This window comes from Schistocerca gregaria, chromosome 1, assembly GCF_023897955.1.
Source record: "Schistocerca gregaria isolate iqSchGreg1 chromosome 1, iqSchGreg1.2, whole genome shotgun sequence".
NCBI lineage: Eukaryota > Metazoa > Arthropoda > Insecta > Orthoptera > Acrididae > Schistocerca > Schistocerca gregaria.
Genome location: NC_064920.1, coordinates 692,537,804 through 692,557,506, shown reverse-complemented (window position 1 = coordinate 692,557,506; position 19,703 = coordinate 692,537,804). Strand labels below are relative to the sequence as shown.

At 36.5% G+C, this 19,703-nt stretch overlaps 1 protein-coding gene across 11 annotated transcripts in view; it reads left to right on the top strand.

The window, feature by feature from the left end:
• The first annotated feature begins 1,296 nt into the window (after window positions 1–1,296).
• The window catches only part of LOC126364697 (E3 ubiquitin-protein ligase RAD18-like), a 118,355-nt gene continuing 99,948 nt past the window's right edge, over window positions 1,297–19,703 (top strand). Inside the window, exons 1-2 of one of the 11 annotated variants that reach the window (XM_050008088.1) lie at window positions 1,306–1,771; window positions 4,519–4,610. The gene's annotated coding sequence lies outside the window, so the exon portion shown is untranslated. Of the gene's footprint in view, window positions 1,772–4,518; window positions 4,611–8,044; window positions 8,154–10,667; window positions 11,643–15,406; window positions 18,678–19,703 lie in introns of those variants that run through there. The other 10 variants (XM_050008086.1, XM_050008085.1, XM_050008087.1 and 7 more) reach the window with 10 other exon arrangements.

Sequence of the window (19,703 nt, the reverse complement as noted above, 5' to 3'; positions counted from 1 at the left end):
CCCGCGAACCATACGTGACTGGAACAGGAAAGGAGGGTAATGACAGTGGCACATAAAGTGCCCTCCGCCACACACCGTTGGGTGGCTTGCGGAGTATAAATGTACATGCAGATGTAGATGTAGAGCCCTGCAGCATACTCCGAGCTGAGTAAGTTTTGCTGAGATTCAGTTTTACCATTTTTTTGTAGTAATAGTAGAATTTATGTTGCTTTGAAAGCAAAAAAATGATACACATAGCCCAAAGAAATACTGAAGAGAGAAACTGTAGATGTTTACAGGAGTCTAATGATAAAAACAATACTTGTCTGACGAGCTTCCTTCCAGAAAATCATGGAAGTAGAGTGGGGTATCTTTCAAACAAACTGAAAATTAAAGCATTTTTGTGGCTATTTAGCAGACCCAAGTTTTCAGACTGTATACACCAACTTATATTTCAAGATGTTCATCATCATGTATTCTCACAGCATAAATCTTATGGTTTTTTTATGTTCCAAATAAGTAGGAGGATCTCAAAAATTAAAAACTGGTTTATTACAAACATAGTGATCTGTTTCTTGTAACCAACCACATAGGTGAAAACTTGTGTACTTGATGGAAGATCAGAGAATTATGTGTCGTATTTAAACAAAATTATCTCATGTTAGGAAACTGTGAAACTCTGATAGAGTTCCAGTTTGGAATAGATAAAAAGTCACTTGTCTTCACCTAACTTCAATAACAAAAAACTTTCATGCATGTCGAAAATTTGGTAACATCTCAAGAAAACGTATTTTCGTAAACTGTCCATAATCGTCTTAATAATTTGTTGCTGCACATAAAAGTAAAACCGAAACGAAGTGCAACTCATCCATAACACACTGATGCCATTTCATATATGTGCACCGAATAGTTTGCCTGTTTGAATGAGCTGAATGAAATGTAACTTTATGTGTACGTTCTGTGCCAGCCATGCCATCAATGCACACTGAGAATGTTCCCAAGAAGGATGGGAGGTAGCAAATAAAAAAGAATATGCTTATTCATACAAAAATGAGAACTTCCTCAGAGAATGGTCTTTTGCTCTGAAAATCTACCTATAGTGTGTACTCTTTTTTTACTCATATGATGGCATGAGTTATTATGTGGTTGTAATATAAAACACACCAAATATGAGGTTGATAAAAACCAATATATCCTTACCCAGCTGCTTCAGCTAAGATATATCTTTGAAAGAAGCACAGCCTTAGTACCTCTCGTAATGTATATGAAAATAAAGGCATATGTAGCTATAAAGTATAATCATCTATGGAGTGATGCACAGAAGGTAAATTCTGTCCACAATGTTTGCTTCTCAAGTCACGTGATTTTGAGCACAGCATTTTAGTCCTTACAGTGCTTAGCTTATTTTGAGTGTTATTATTTCGATGATGCAGAGAGCTCACCTTCAGAATTACTGTGAAACTTTGTATACGTGTTTTACAAACATGTTAAAATTTTGATACCAGGAACTGAAGTTGGCTTAAAGACGTGAAGGGAAATAGTATCCTGCTTTTTCGGCACAATGTCATAGCTCTGATTCCAGTTTTTGTGCATTTTTTCGAGAATGGGATATGAACTGCCAGACAACGATGTCTTTTTACGCTTTCTGTTGTGCCTATTTATACTGTCGAATATCTGTTCGAATTAATTATGTTACAATGATACAATAGATGGCGCCAAAGTATCAAAGATGACACCAAAGCGTCACGAAAAAACAATGCATTTAGAACTATGAAATTGTTCAGTAAACATGGTAAGTGATTTGCTCCACCTGTTTACCCATTACTGTTTTCAATTTCTCTTTATTGATCCTTATAGGCAAATAAAAGATTAATAATATATTTTTACCATCTTATCAGACAATTAAAACCATACATTATGCACAAAAAAATATATGGTCAATCCTCGAATTGAGGATTAATAAAAGAAGTGACAGCCAGCAACAGTTGATTATATTGTCAAACCTGTTGTAATGACTGTATTACAATGATACTAAGTAGGAAACTGTCTGAAGCAGAAATATTTTGCAGAATACTTTGATACACACAAGGGTTTTACAACCTGCCTACACAGCAGGAAATTAATCAGATTGTCATGTATAAATTTTATCTGTATATAAACATAGCACCAATATATATACACTGACTGGCTGTTTACTGACAAGTTTACTAAGCACTTGGTTCATAAATATGTGTCATAAAATGCCAGAAATTATCTATGAAATACGAGACTTTGTAACACTGTGTCTCTATCTTTCAAGAGATAAAGTGCCTCAAATCAATATTACATTTACAATTATACATTTCTTGTATATACCTATGAAAAGTAATTGGTCCTCGTTTCACATACAACCATTTACAACCACAATACTGCACCATAAATGTTGCTCAAACTCAGACTGGAAAAAGTGTCTATAAAACAAGGAAACAAGGTGAATATGTGTTTTATTCAATTTATCATAAATTCCACAAATTTTAGCCTAGTTGTGTCGTCCCAAACACATGACTAGCCTAGTTTGACGTTGAGGATATTCGCAGTAAGCTATCTTCACGTGATAGATGTATATACTATATGCCAGTACACCTGTAGGAGTTACCTCATTTGTCAGAAACTGTTTTGATGTCAAGATTACTGATATTAAAAATTTTTCTCAGAACAGCACTTAGAAGCTTCTGCAGCAGAAGTAGTATTTCATAATGAGTCCTTTATAGTAGTAAGTATACGCAGAGCACCTTCAGAAAACTTTATCATCTTCGTAAGAATTCTGGAATCTCTGTTTCACCTCTCACAGTAAAAAAAAAAAAGCCAAGGAAATCCATCATAAAATCCTTAAAATCTGAGTATTTTAGGGGTTATGCTAAAATGTTATCAAAGTTAATCAATGAGTGCTTATGTGAGTTGAGTTCTATCTTAAGTTGTTTGTGTAATCAATCTCAGAACATTTACAGACTGGCTAAAATATACTAAAGTTAAACTTCATTACAAAAAGGGGAATAAGGAGTTACCATCAAACTATCCAGCAATTCCACTTTTGCCAGCTTTTTCAAAAATACTTGAAAAGGTTGTGTTCAGAAACTCCTTATTCACCAGACTACAAATAATATATTGTCCAAATCATAGTTTCGATCCTTAAAGGTTCCAGTACAGAAAAAGTTATTTACACATATAGTGAGAATGTACTTAATTCATTAAATAACAAATTAGAAACTACTGGCATTTTCTGTGACCTGCCAAAAGCCTTTGACTGTGTCTATCGCAGAATTCTCTTTAGTAAATTAGAATATTATGGTTTACTGGCAGTGCTATGAAATGGTTTGAGTCTTATCTAACTAACAGGAAACAAAATAGCGGTGTAGTAAGCAGCCAGTCTTCACCTGATTGGAAATTAATTACATGTGGTGCCCCTCTAGGTTCTATCTTGGGACCATTGCTTTTTCTTGTGTACATTAATGACCTTTCGTCTGTTACATTGCCAGATGCTATGTTTGTTTTGTTTGCAGTTCATACAAACATTGCAATAAGTAGCAACTCAAGTACTGACATTAATAAATGGTTTAAAGCTAATTTACTGTCATCAAACTTTGAAAAGACCTACTATATACAGATCAGAAATTGTAAGAGATCTCGTTCTGGCATGTGTAAAATATTTGAAGACACACAGATTGAAGCGGTTGACAGTTATAAATTTTTGGGATTACAACTTGACAATAAATTCAGTTGGGAAGGGCATCTCACAGAATTGCTGAAGGGCCTAAATAAGTCTGTATTTGCAGTGACAATGATGTCAGATGTAGGAGACATGCGTGTAAGCTACTGTTTTCGAGAGCATTGTACACTGAAAAGACCATAGCAGTCTAGCATATACAGTCACTACACTCATTGCTGTCAAAACTGTTACCATCTGACAGCAGCGATGAAGCAGCTCTAAGACTAAAGTTTGCTTTAATTATTTTTCTACTTAATTAACAAAATAATTACAACATTTTTACGCTCTAGCCACTCTTTAATTATCGAAAGGCATGGATGATACTGAAATAATGTAAAAATTGCCAAATTTCACTGATTTAGTGCCATAAGCTACAAATTATTCATAAAGAACTACTTTCTAATATGTGTGTATTTTCAGCTTACCCTGCTGAAATAAGAGAATATAAACACACATTTCACACAAAAAGATGTTGGCACAGTAGCACAGTGTGTCTGGTCAGAGGGCTGCTTGTTTTCTGCAATAAAAACTGAGTACAGGAATCAATCATCAGCTTGCATGGATGTCATGTGACGTCTGCCCAGACCAAAACGCAACGGACAATACCAAACAAAATAAAAGAAATTGTATTGTCCGTAAAGATAATTATAACCTTACCATGCCATTCCATACCATTGAAACCATAACATACACTGTCCCTTCTAACGAGCATTCTGGGCCACTGTTTGACAAAATTCTGTGTGCAACAACACTACATGATATAAATTGATTGTTTCCTTTCGTTTACTTTACAGATACCTGAGTATTCAGATGCATCCACTGAGGACAGTGACGGTGAGATCTAGAGAGCTCCCAGCACGTTCCGTGAAAAGATGAACACATTCTTGTAATTAAATGACAAGTCATTTAAGCTAAGGTTTCGTTTTTGAAAAAAGAACTGTAGATCAGTTGGAACTAAGGCTTAGAGACTATCTGATTAAACCAACCAATTGAAACTAGCCACTAACTCCAATGTGCCTGTTGCTGTTAACGTTAAGATTTTGAGCCACAGGAACCTTTGAGTTATTGGTGATCTATTTAAAGTAGATGCAACAATAGCTTACAGAGGTGAATTGCCACATTGAAAAATGAATTTATGAAAATGCCAATGGGTGAAAACCGTAGAAACACCCGTTGTGATTTTTATCAAACAGTGCATTTTCATAGCGTTTTAGGCGTTATTGACTGCACTCATATTCCCATCAAATTGCCTGGTGGTGACAATGCTGATATATTTAGAACTGCAAACAAAACAGCATTTATCCAGTAAACCCCTGTGGAATACTGATGCATGTGAAACGCATTCTTTCCAAGGCAAGTTCCTGACTGAGAATGGATACCGCCAAGGGCTATAAGCTACTATCTATACTGAGGAGAAGGGATCTCATGGAAAGAAATTCACTTATATAGCATAGGATATACTGTTTATTTATAAATATCAATTTGTAGGGGCTGGATCTCACTTTTATTTGGCGGGAAAACCTCACATCCAGCAAGTGCATGTCTTAATTATGTAATTACACTTGACAGATTGAAGGTGTCTTTTGTTGAAATATTTTCCTGTTGGGCTCACCTTGATATGCAAGGATCGACTGAGCTGGCTGGGAGAGAGAGACACATCCAAATGCATGAGTGTACACAAAACAATTATCAGAAACAATAAAGCGATTAATCGGGAATTTGACGTAGCAACTGGATTTTTTAAAGTACTGTAGACTTTCTGAAGTGATTCCCTCCGCTACATTGGGAAGTAGAGAGGAAGGTTCTGTTGTGTGCTAGAATAGAAACAGCAACTATCGCTGCAAGAAAGAGTCCACTGTGTTGTATTGACAGCAGCTAAACACGACACAGTTAAACTACGATCCAGTTCGTAGCAGTAAGCTGTCATGGCTAGATGTCGAAGACAGCTGAAAACACTAGCATATCTCGATTACTAGCCTTCCAGACGTCCACACACAGCGCGTCAAACCCCTGAAACGCTCCTGGCACCAACCTTCAGCGACCAAAGAAACTACATCCGTGGCTGTAGCAGCAGTTTTGGACGTGCGTGTACGCCAGAGTGCACCACACGCAGCCATGGATGGCATCCAGGGATGATTGGAGTGGTAGGAATTCGGATGTTATCAATATGTCCAGTGTAAATGGCCATCATTTTCAATCTTCCCTCACTCATCCGCTTCTGATGCACTCACCCAGCACACTGGTCCCTTTGCCAGCCCTCGCCGTCGTGGGCAAGATCAGACAAGTAGGCGCATTCTTTGTACATGTCAAAGGCTGAGCTAATCCGTTACTTCGGTTGCCGACTCCTTATGACCTCTCTTGCAGGCAGCTGCAGTGCGATGGGAAACAAGCAGCAGCAGCTTGGATGTATACTAAATACGAGGGTCAGTCAAAAAGTAATGCCTCCTATTTTTATCTACGTTTAATTGTCAGGAAATTTAAATGCAATTACATAGGTTGAAAACCACAACATTGAGGATCATTTTGTCATTTTTCAATGTAATCTCCGCCCATCTCTACAGTTTTGGTCCATCTTTGAACAAGGGCATGTATCCCAGCACGGTAAAAATCACAGCTCTGCTTCCTAAGCCATTGACGCACGGATGTTTTGACGGCCTCCTCATCTTCAAAATGAATCCCACAATGAGCTTCTTTTAGTGGCCCGAACAGATGGAAGTCTGATGGTGCCAGGTCAGGGCTGTATGGGGGATGAGGCAAAACTTCCCATCCAATTTTGACAATCTCGTCAGAGGTGTGACGACTGGTGTGTGGTCTTGCATTGTCATGCAAAAGAAGAACATCTGCCATTGATTTTGTTGGGCGAACTCGCTGAAGACGTGCTTTAAGTTTTTTGAGGGTTGTGACGTATTGAACAGAATTTATTGTGCATCCCTGCTCCAAAAAATCAACCAGAATCACACCCTCTGTATCCCAGAAAACTGTTGCCATAACTTTCCCTGCCGATCGCACAGTTTTGAATTTTTTCTTCCTCGGCGAGCTTGTGTGACGCCACTCCATTGACTGCCTCTTTGATTCGGGTTCAAAAAAATGCACCCATGTTTCGTCCCCGGTCACAATTTTCTTCAGAAACTCATCTCCCTGCAAACGGAAGCGCTGCAAGTGTTGGGAGGCTATTGTTTTCCTTGCCTCTTTATTCTGATCGGTTAACATTCTTGGAACCCACCGTGCACAAACTTTTGAGTACCCCAATTGGTTAATAATCGTGATCACACTGCCTTTACTAAGAGAAATAATGCGACACACTTCATCTGCAGTCACCCGACGGTCACCACGAATGATGTCATCAACTTGCTGAATGTTGTGTGGAGTCACTGCACTCACCGGCCTGCCGCTCCGCTTTTCGTCAGTCAACGGTGTTTGCCCTTCAGCTTCCTTACAACAACGAACCCATCGTCTAACAGTGCTGACATCCACTGTCACAACACCATTCACCTTCTTCAGTCTTTCATGAATGCGTATGGGCGTTTCACCTTCTGCATTCAAGAATTCAATCACACAACGCTGTCTCAAACGAACATCGATGTCGGCCATCTTACAAACTTCTGCTGTGCTGCCACCTGTTGACACAGAAAGTTACTACTGCAGTGGATTGCAGAAGAAGGTTTGAGGAATGGCGCCAAATTCAAATTGTTCACTTAACTTAATTTTTTTAAGTAGAAAAAAAATGGGAGGCATTACTTTTTGACCGACCCTCGTAATTCCGCCACCCAGTTTTAAAACAACCACTTTACCCAACGTGAGGCAACGATGTTGTTCACTATACACGTGGAGTTTCTTGCACAATATGTACATTGCTCCTGTTTAAACGAGTTATTTTCGAAGATTGGAGAAATCGCACAACACACACGTTACCACATCGCTAAAGTACCATTATTTGTTGTGAAAATCCTGTACAGGACTATGGTATACTTTCATCAGATAGAGAAATATTTTTTCTTATCTGTCGCGCCTTGTATCACAAGATTAGAACATTAAATTCATTTTCGGCTCTTGATGGAGTTCTAAGATCTACCACTGTCACAGTACACCTCCTCACTTTCGATCTCTCTCTTAAGCTAGCCAAATGTCTGGCCACATACGACGTCTATCAAGGTAACAGCACAGAGAAGTTGTAAATGTAACTTTTATACTACATATCAGTTTATAAATTCGGTAACACATCTGATTTTATTACGATGGTTGTCCCTACCTGTATAGCTGAACAAGTGAAATATCATACAAAGATATAGCTGCAATGAAAAAAAAGAACACCAAGTGAAGAATCATATCTGTGGTGCCCTAGCCATTATCTACACTATCCAGGCGGCTAGTCACTGATATCAAATTGATAAGACAATTAATTAAATTGTCATGAGAGTCACTTCGCATGGTGAGTAATTTTCTTTTTTCAGTAATCGGATTACACTCACCATGTAGTCCAAATGGGAATCCGTGTAGGAAAGACGATGTTCATTTCGAGGTATGCTATTGAAAACCGACATTTGAAGCTGACCACAGAAGAATTCTACTGCTGACAACATACATTACGCTTAAGGACCACACTATTCAAAACACACTATTCAAATGGTTGAAATGGCTCTGAGCACTATGGGACTAAACTTCTGAGGTCATCAGTCCCCTACAACTTAGAACTACTTGAACCTAACTAACCTAAGGGCATCACACACATCCATGCCCAAGGCAGGATTCGAACCTGCAACCATAGTGGTTGCGCGGTTCTGGACTGAAGCGCCTATAACCTCTCAGCCACCGCAGCCAGCAAAAACACACTATTAAAAACATCACAGCGACTATGTTACCTTCACCCTGAATAAAAAGCGGTCTTGGTTCTACAGGCACACTTAAGAATCGCTATAGTGTAACGCCTTCTGGTACACACATGCATTAATCCTTGTTCCATACATCATGAATACGACATTTCGTAATGATGTGGAACATGTCACTTTAACATAAGTTTTCTTTACACAAATTAATTAATTAATTAATTAATTGATTTTTTACAGTTACTACTTCATATCTAAGAATTTATCTATTGAGTAGAAGGGGCTGTCATTCAGAAATTCTTTTTAATTTGCTTTAAAATGTCGGTTGGCTATCTGTCTGACTTTTAATACTATTTGGCAAATGACCAAAGATTTTTGTGCCAGCATAGGTCAGCCCTTTCAATGCCAAAGTGAGATTTAATCCAGAATAGTGAATATCATCCTTTCTTCTAGTGTTGTAGCTATGCACTTCGCTGTTATTTTTGAATTGGGATGGGTTCTTAATGACAAATTTCATATGTGAATATATGTATTGCGAAGGTACTGTGAATATCCCGAGTTCCTTAAATAAATGTCTGCAAGGTGATCTTGGGTGGACTCCAGCTATTATTCTGATTACACGCTTATGTGAAATGAATACTTTCTCTCTTACTGACGAATTGCCACAAAATATGATGACATATGAAAGTAGTGATTAAAAATAGGCATAGTAGGATAATTTACTGATATGTTTATCACTAAAATTTGCAATAACCGTAATAGCATAAGTAGCTGAACCTAACTGTTTCAGCAGACCATCAATGTGTTTCTTCCAATTCAATTTCTCATCAATGCAAACACCCAGAAATTTAGGGTATTCTATCTTAGCAATAGACTTCTGTTCATAGTCTATATTTATCAATGACATTATTCGATTTACTGTATAGAATTGTACAAACTGAGTTTTCTGAAAATTTATTGAAAGTCCATTTGCAGAGAACCACTCAATAATTTTCTGAAAGACATTATTTGCAATTTCCTCAGCTGAATCTTGCTTCTTGGGTGTGATTATTATACTTGTATTATCAGCAAAAAGAAATAACTTTGCATCTTCTTGAATATAGAGTGGCAAGTCGTTAATATATATTATGAACCTTAAAGGACCAAAGACTGAACCCTGTGGGACACGATTCTTGATACCTCCCCAGTTAGACTACTCTGCTGGTTTTTGTAGACTATCTGTACTGTTAATTTCAGCCTTCTGCATTCTTCCAGTAAAGTGTGAATTAAATCAATTGTGCACTGTCCCACTCATACCGCAATACTTAAGCTTATCTAGAAGAATTTCATGATTCACACAACCAAAACCCTGTGCTGTCAGCGATTTGGAATCAAGCCTCTCCATTCAAAGGCAGCATTGTTGTACTGCGTATCCAGTTATGATGCGACATACCCTTAAGTTTGGTAATTGTATGTATTAGCCCTCTAACAAATATGAACTGCTATTGGAATCGTCTGGCGATCAGGTACAATGGCAGGATTAGTAAACACATGAGACAATTGAAATTGTCTTCGAACCGCTCAGTTGTGTGGCTTACACAGTCATTATAATCTTCAAATACAAATAATTCTAATAATAAATAATTTTGTTAATGATTGCATTTTACAAAGCTAATTCATGCTGTCAGCTAAAAACAATAAAATATTGTGTTGAATAAAATACGTACAATATATATCGTCATTCAGGAAGTAGAAAGTTAATTAGAATTAGAATTTTATAAAATTTTCTTTCCTCTCTAAAAATGAGTAGTTAGACAATTTAAATGTATATGACCCTAGATTGTTAAGGGTGATAAAAAAACTCCTTGTTATCTCCGAATAGCCTAGAATTGAATTCAAGTACCACAAGATGACCAAAATATTGATATGTTTACAGGATCATGAATTTCGTTTCCATTTTATTGACATAAAAACATTTCACACACAAATCTAACAAACCCCTCGAGAAGGAATTCCTTATGCCTTCACAAGTTCAAATTATATAAAAAGAGAAAAGTACTTGCTGCATCAAACTACATTTATTATGTTAACAGTGACTCTGTGAATGGTCCTCTATCTCCAAGTTCATTACTTGTCGTGCTTGCAGTTAGCATAGCTTGAAGGGTATGGAATACATTTGTTTATAGTTCAAATTCTTTATGCAGCCCATATATCGCCAGTTATTTGTGTAGGCGATATTATAAATAATATTTGACATTGTAGCGTAATGTAGCGGAATTTGAGTACGCTTATAGTGGAAATAACTTATATTTGGCTGGCAACACTGATTTGTAGTAGTCAGTGAGCTACGTACCAACACAAAATAAGCGAAGGCGGGAATGGTAGATTGAAAGTGTTATCGTTCTTTGGGGTGTTGTGTTTTGTGTGAATTGTAAACAGAACCTGTTCGTCGTTGGACCAACGTAGTTAAGAGCTTTATTGCTCTGGTGATCGTGTACGTAAATCTAATGTTCGTGTTGAGAAAGCTGTCTGGGACAATATATAAAGTGTCAGTTACAGCATATATTTTGTTATGAAATTCATAAAGAGATAGCGAAGTATTTTTTTTTTTTTTAAAAGAAAGATAGGGGACACATCATTGAAACTAAATGGTTTGTTGATCCTGTATAGGAGTTTACGTCAACGAGTTTTGTAGGTGCACTGCAACTTTGTCGTGAAATGCTGTGTGTTTCAGAGTTTCAGGATATGATTAGTTTTTTGTGAGACTCACGTGTTGGTAGTACAATTTAAAAAGTATTCATATTTTGATTTATTGTTTTAACCAGAACAATGATTGCGGTGTGATCCGTTACGTACACGTGGAATGAAATTTATTAACTGACAGTACATAAAATTTAATACATACCCCGTACTAGACTAGTATTGACAGACATCAGTGCTTCTTAAGATTTGAGGACATGAACAAAGGATACGTCAAAAGAATAACTGAACACGTACAGTATGTACCATCAATTCATATCGCTTTTCTTTGATAATGGCACAGGAGGGAATTGTTTTTGGTCCTAATCCTTGACATAGTTTGAGTCTGTAAATTTCGATGTACGTCACCATTTGAGGTATAAGAAAAATTTGTGTTAATTTCCTGCAAAAATAGTTTATAACATTAAGAATTTATTTTCATATTACTGCTAAAAACTTGTTAAAAAGTTGCCTTTTACTGTGAAACTGGAACTTGGGAACGTTCACATAAGAGTTAAGTCATTTTGCCAAATCATATTATTAATTATTGAATCAAGAACGTGGCACACGGTCTGATATAAGAATTACAGAAAATTTCTTGATATTGTGAAAATGCTTCTGTCTTGTGGTCAAGCATGTTGCGTTGATATGTCTCCTGACTTTATTCTCTAAATGTTTTGATTTGTAACAAATGAATACCTTTGAATAAATGTTAATTAATGCAAAACACAGGTTAGTTTACATTGTACGCATACAGCTCTTGTACGGTTAATGAGAATAGTCAGTCCAAGTCATTTTCACACATATGAAAATGTAATTTTTCGGAATACTAGTTGTAGGCTACATGAGTCTATGGGTGTGCAACCAATTTCTCCTTGTTTGTATTTGAAAACAGAGGGATGTGTAGATTCAACCATAAAGTTACCTCCATTGGTGTGATTGGGAATGCAGTCCTCACAAACTGAAAATTCAGCTTCCTAACTAGTTGTTTAAATTATACAATTACAATGAAAATTTGAACACGTTGTGTCATAACATACATCAACTTTTATTGTTTTTCTGTATTACACCATTACTAAAAATACTGGACAAAAAATTAGTCATACCCAAGAGACATGACAGATACGAGGGTGGTTTGAAAAGTTCTCGGAACTGAATAGGGGGAAAAAAAACTAGGCCCTAATTACATCACTGAAACTTTTTTTTATTTTTCAATGTAGTGTCCTTGTAGGTTAATGCACTTGGTCCAACGATGTTCTAGTGGCTTGGTCCCACTTCGGAAATGAGTTTCCTCCAGGCCTGCAAAATAGTTGTCTACTCCGCTATCAATTCTTCGTTTGAAGTGAATCTTCATCCACCAAGAAAAATTTTCAGTTTTGGAAAGAGATGGCAGTCTGATGGCCATATCGGGTGAATAAGGTGGGAGAGGCAACAATTCATACCCTAGTTTGTGTAATTTTGCCATGGTGATGATACGTGTGTGCAAGCGTACATTGTCTTAATGGTGGCACCCATCTTTCAGATAATTTTTTCATTTATAATTCTTCAGTTAAAAGGTGACTCCTTTCAGGTGACATCTGGCAAGTGTAGCAATTTCACGCACTTTCAATTGGTGATCCTCCATGACCATTTTGTGCACTTATACAATGATTTCTGGAGTAGTGATACATCATAGCCGATCACTGTGTGGATCATCATCTAAGCCCTCCCTAGAATATTTAAATTCATTAGTCCTTTTGGCAACAGTTGAATACGAAGGAGCAGAGTCTCCCAGTGTATTCTGGAAATCAGCATGAATGTCCTTTGCTTTCATACCTTTCTGTACAAAGTACTTAATCACTGCTCAAATCTTGATTTTTCTGTCTTCACAAATCACTACACGGGAACAACAGCAGTGCCACGTCACCCCCACAACTCTCCTCTAAGAGCACTCACGTGGCACGTGTTTACAGGTCACAGTGCACTGAATATCATTGTTTTTCTGTATTGCACCATTACTAATCACCTCTTGTGGCGATTCTGATAACTTTTCAAACCACTCTCGTACCATGTAACACCACCTGTAGTCTTGATAATGGCCTCAATTTGGCAAGAAAGAGAATCTACAAGTAGGCTGCGTGCAATTATATTGAGCTGAAACCAGCTGTAGATGATTACATCCCATAAAGCCACAAAATAGTGAGGATGTTGATTATAATGTTCCAGAGAGCCCAAGACGTGATTTTAATTAATATCAGGTGATTTAGCAGGCCTGTTGAGGTATTGTGCCCGAAAGTTTGTTAAACAAGGAATGTGTGCATACAGTTCCCTTAATATAGCTGTTGGCATCACAAAAGACAGTAGTGCTCACGGCAGACTCTTCATGGGTATATAGAAAAAAAGGTTCATACTTGGTCACTGAGAATGCTGAAGTAAACATGTAATCCTCTTGGTCACTTGGCCTGTAGTACAGTATGTTTCCATAGCACTAGAGAATTATATCTTGCACGGGCTACTCTATTCAGACTTGCTTCCAGTCAGCTGCTGACCAGTTTTTGTGATGTTTGGCCATCTGAAGACTTGCAGCTTTATGTACTGCTGTGAGCAGGGACCTTTTAAAATTAGGTTCCCAATTCCAAATATCAGTAGCAATGTTTGCTAAGAAACTGGTTGAGATTAACTCTCATCCAAGGACAGGAGCAATTCCTGTCACCTTAGAAACCTTTTGCCATTGACAAAGTGTGACATGTCTCCAGTCTTTGGTTTAGATCCTTGAATGCCTGCTGCTCTTACACTGTGTTACATTTCTGTAGACATGTTGATGCACAAACACATTGGCAACCTTATTCGTGAGGTGGTCACATAAACACCTTGGCACCTTTATTTGTGATGTGGTCAAGGGCAAACAGAATAGTTCCTCTCTCGAGTTCCAAGAAGCCATGAACATTTGTTTATACTTACAACAACTTCTGCCATTTCTTTCTCAGACTAAACTTTATGAAGTTTTTGATTTCGAAATGTTCTTTCAGAAATTAAAGAGGCATATAACTGAAAGAAATGTAATTGTTGAAGCAGTAAAGCTGCAAAGATAATTACAAGAGACATTATTGTATGTCCAGTTCCTGGAAAAATAACAGGGATGTTGAAAAATGCTTATATAACATTTATCCAACCTGTTGGTAAACTAACTTTTTTCTTAAATAATTCCCAAGATTGTAGGTTATCTAGTAAAATAAAAATATTTATGGATTTTCCCTATGAATGTACACACAAATTGGAAATCAAAAATCTTTTTACCATAATGAAAAAGGGATAATTCCATCTAAGTTTATCCAGGCCTGACACCCACTGCATCAGATTTTTAGAAACGTTTTTTACTTGTTACTTTTGCTATAGTAATAACTAGTTTAAAATTTCTTCTCTATATTTCTTATAGTTTTTGAGGAAAAAGTGGTAAAGTTTTCAAAAAGCATACATAAATGGTGTGGTTGAAGCTTCCCATTTGGATTGCATTACTTTAGAGAGGGAAAGAGAAAAATTATTTGTAACCCATCACTGTTATATTTTTCCAGGTGATACAAAAAGGGTGTATGTTTCTAGGAAAAGATATTAAAATAACTACACTCAATATTGGTACGGGAATATTGGTAATTAATTTAAATTGTTATGACCTAAAAGATGATGCCTTAAATGTGCAAAATATTTTTGAATATGGTTTTAAAAAAGCATAGGGTTTGATAGACTGGGGCTTTTCATTTGCATACAAAGGTATTTCATGTCATTGTTCCAAAGGTCATTAAAAAGACATTATGTAGACTGAAAAGCTTTAGTAAATGTGTCACATGTTTTGATAAAATAATGAAAGTACAAAGCCAAAAGTTATAATTTTAACTAGAATATTTTCAATACTAATATTAACTTTATTTAAGGGTAGGCAAAAGTTTAAAGTTAAAAATGTGGATGTTCAGCAGTCAAGGTCCATGGATCTCTCAAGGGAAAGTTTTAATAGCACTTTTACTTTTCATCCACTGTGACAAATTAGATTAGCGGTTAACTTCATATTGTTTCATTAAAAAATAATATATTCTTCCTAATGTGCTTGATCCAGTTACACCAAAGTATATAAAGAGGTACAAAACAAGAGTTTTCCTTTTTAGGACAAAAGAGTGCTGCTGGTCCAGATGGGTGAATAAAAAGAAGATTAGGATCTCCTTCTACATCACATACATTCTTGATGAAGACAAAGTATCAACTGTCATCATGTACTGCTCCAAAAGATTTTTCTTAGGGATGAGTGGTGCTTTTCCATTATGAGGTTTTTAATTGAACAAAAAAATCGAGGATGGCTTTTTATAACAAGTTACTCTTTTTAACTTCTAATCAATAACAGTAAAATGGTTTGTAATTGTGAACATTCCTGGGCATCATGTATTGTCTTCATTGCCAAAAATCTCTTCTTGAGATTCTTGCATAAGAATCCTATGTTGATTTTTACTAAGAAGGGGAAAAATTATTTATTTATTTATCAATATACTATTTAGTACAATAGTATTGGACATATCAGGAGCATTACATAAATATTATTTACATATAAAACATTAGCAGAATGGGATAAGACAATGTGAGGATAAGGCAGGAAATAGGCCATGGCATAATCAAAACCATCCCAGCATTCATCGTAGTGCCAAGGAGAAACCATGGAAAACGCAAGTCGGGATGACTGGAGGGAGAATAAACCCCATTCTCCTGAATGTGAGAGTCAACTGCATTAAGAATGGAGTAGCCACTTCACTCACTAGGGGAAGGGGAATCATAAACCACAATATCTGCATTGTATGTGTGACATGCACAATAATAAATAAATGGAAAAGAAATTTTGAGAATAACAACACTACTGAAAATGTGAAAATATGTGAACAAAATACATAATACTGCAGAAAAGTACAAAAAGCACAATAAGTCAGTCAATTACATAGGTAAATCATGAATCTCAGATTTAAAACAACCCTTAAAAAAGTAATCGCATAAGCACATTATTTATCTCTGCTTAAAAGTTTAAAGCGCAAGCACATGAAAAGATGCCGACACTATAACCATCACAATAACATAAACACCAAATTCCTTCTTAGCCAATGTGTACCACACTGTAACTGAAATAGAAAAAAAGAAAGCAGAAACATTCTTTGCAAGGAAATAATCAAAATAACCCAATAGTCCTTCTAATTGAATAAGAAACACTTTGCAAAAGGAAATGGTTTTAACTCTGATCTAAAAGCCATCTCCAGCCTCTTTATTTATGTTGGCAGCTGATTTATAAAGAATGACACCAAAGCACCTCACATGTCCTTGAATGCAGGTTGTTCTATTGTATTCCATCTGGAGGGACCCACAGTTTGCAATCAGAGTTGGTTAGCAGGTCTCCAAGTCTTGTCATAAACACACATTTGGATATGTACAAGGAGGGTACAGTAAGCAAACACAAATTTTTGAATAGGGGCTTGCATCGATCCCTAGCCAAACTATGTGACAAGATTCTGATAACCCTTCCTGTAATGCAAAAATTTCATTTAATCAGGTATTAAATTTACCCCAGAAAACTATTCCATAAGCTGCAAGGGGCTGGCAGTAACCAAAATAATCCATTCTAGCACCACCTGAGGAGTGAACATAAGAAATCATTCTCAGAGCAAAACATGCAGAACTCAGTCTCTGTGAGAGATCAGCTATGTGGTCTTTCCAGTTTGTCTTGGTTGATATATGTTCCTAAATGTTTTATGCGTCACACCAAATATTAGCCTTGCAGTTATTGTAAATGCCAGATGCAGTTGTTATTTGTACATCATCCTCAATACACATTTTACAATTCCTTCTAATCCATTACACATAGACATACCATGGCTAGTCACTAGAAAAGGAATCTTCAGCATCAGTAGCAAAAACATTTTTGTGTTCACACGAGTATTTAAAGCTTTCTCCTATTTTTATATTGTCCGCACCTGGTAGCTGAGTGGTCAGTGCGACATCCTGTCAATCCTACGGGCCCAGGCTCGATTCCCGGATGGGTCGGATATTGTCTCCACACAGGGACTGGGTGTTGTGTTATCCTAATCATCATCATTTCATCCCCATCGACGCACAAGTTGCCGATGTAACGTCAAATCGAAAGACTTGCACCAGACGGGCGGTCTACCCGACAGGAGGCCCTCGTCACACGCCATTATTATATTTTTATATTTAATGTTCAGCCAACCACTTCTTTCTGAGCAGCTTTTATAAATCCTACATCATGATCCATATCAATACTTGTAAAGTAATGGTTTACTATTACCAATTTGTTTTCCATGTTTATCACATAAACACAAACAAGATGGATTGTACAGCTGCTTCATGTCCAGTAGTAACTCGGGATTTCATTCTGAATTACAAAACTGTACTTTTCAGGAAAGTCCATTAACAGAATTGCTTTTTCAGAGGTTAGATTTTCTTTCAATTTTTTTCAGGGATCTCACGTGACACTTAGTTGTAAATAAATAAATAAACAACTGCTGGTTAAGTGCCTTTAATTTTGTTACAAAGTATTCAATAACAGTTACAGATTTCTTTAACAGTTCTGTCTTATGGTTTTTGTTAACTCACTGGATGTACTCTATTTCTTTATCAGCAACTTCGGTAAGCTAATTTTACATACTAACAGTCTGACAGTTTGTCATCACTGGGACAGTCGTAGTTTTCTGAGTTACATACAGGAAATTCTATAAGTTCTTTACATGTTTCTTCAGAGTGTTCTGTATCCAAAAGCAGTTTTACATTTTGGTGGTACCACAGAGACATACCGATGAGTGCCTGCGGTGTCAGTTAAAATACACCACTTTGGTCTTAATGAACAAAGTTTAGAAAAAGCAATATTAACGTTTGGGTTCTCACATTTAAAACAAGGTCATTTTACACAAACCATTTTTATTAACAATATTATTCCATCAGAATCTTTGGGTTTCTTAACAGTTTCATCATCTCTACTTTCAGAAATTTTGAGACTGTAATCTGCTCCACTATTTCTAGCTTCTGTTTGTCATATAAGGCCTTACTGCAATGTGGAATGGATTGAAGTTTTAAGGGAAAGCAACGCAAATCTTTCAAAGTTTTATTTGCATTCTCAGTATGTTGACTTTTTAGTACTGCCACATGAAATGTCACCTCTCACTTACCTGCATAACTTTCATTTCCTTCACTGATTTTAGTTTTTTGCTCACAAATCATATGACATGTTGTACACAGTTTTTTGCTGTGTTTTACATAGATTCTTCTAGCACTTATAGTTCTTCCTTGATCATCTTCTGGATCATTGCAATGCCAAATCTTGTTGGTCTTCATTCATCGCTGAAAATTTTTGAAGAGTTTTTACTGGAGTTTAGGGCACCAAATGACTTGATGTTGTAAGTAATTTTCTTACATTATATGTATCTATATTTTCCATTGTAATTAACTGAGCACTATTTCATTTAAAAGCATACCTCATTACAAATTGAATGATAAATGGCTTGACCACCAGAAAATATGACCTGTCTTTAAGAAAGACAAAGAGCAAATGATCTAACTGTTGAATGTCAGTGATTGTTACATTGCTTTCATGTCTGTACAGGTTTTGGGCAAGCTACTGCAGGCACACAAAATACTTTCTTACTACTGTGAGTAGGTGGTTAGATTCACAAATAAATCCAATATATTGGTCTTTCAAAAATTACTGAATTAATAAAATGAAATAATTTTTTCACAAATAATTTGTCTGCCTACAGTAATTGGTATTTAAATATGCTAATTTAATACCGCTGTGTCTGAGGCACTGGATGTCAGGCCTGGATGAACTTACTGGAAATGGCACTTTTTTTCCCCTCACAGTAAGAAGTAGTTTTTAATCTGCAATTTATTTGTGTGTCCATTCATAGAAAACCCATTAATATTATTTTATTAGAAAGTCAACAACCTTGATAATTACCTATTCCTGACATTACTTGTATGACAGTATGTTATACAGTACTGAAAAAGTATACGTTTGTGTCTTCAGTCACAGTTAACTTATATTGTTGTCCGGCTACTGGTTTTGGTACACAGTCATATCCTTAGGCCATCCCTTGCATGCAGTTATCACACTTACTTCACAAATTGTTGTGTCAAATTCTAAACCTTGGGGAGTAAGACCAAAACTAGATTCACAGGAGGTTGGAGAAATGTGATACAAATGTTTCAATGCCCTTGTAATTTTTCCTGTAGTCGGAAAATGACATACATTAGTATTTTTTGTAACTTTAACTACTTAATTAATTGTTTTTCTGTTCAGTATGTGCCTCTCTCGATGTATGAAGAAAATTCCAAATCAAAAGCTACACACACACACACACACACACACACACACACACACACACACACACACACACACACAGAGAGAGAGAGAGAGAGAGAGA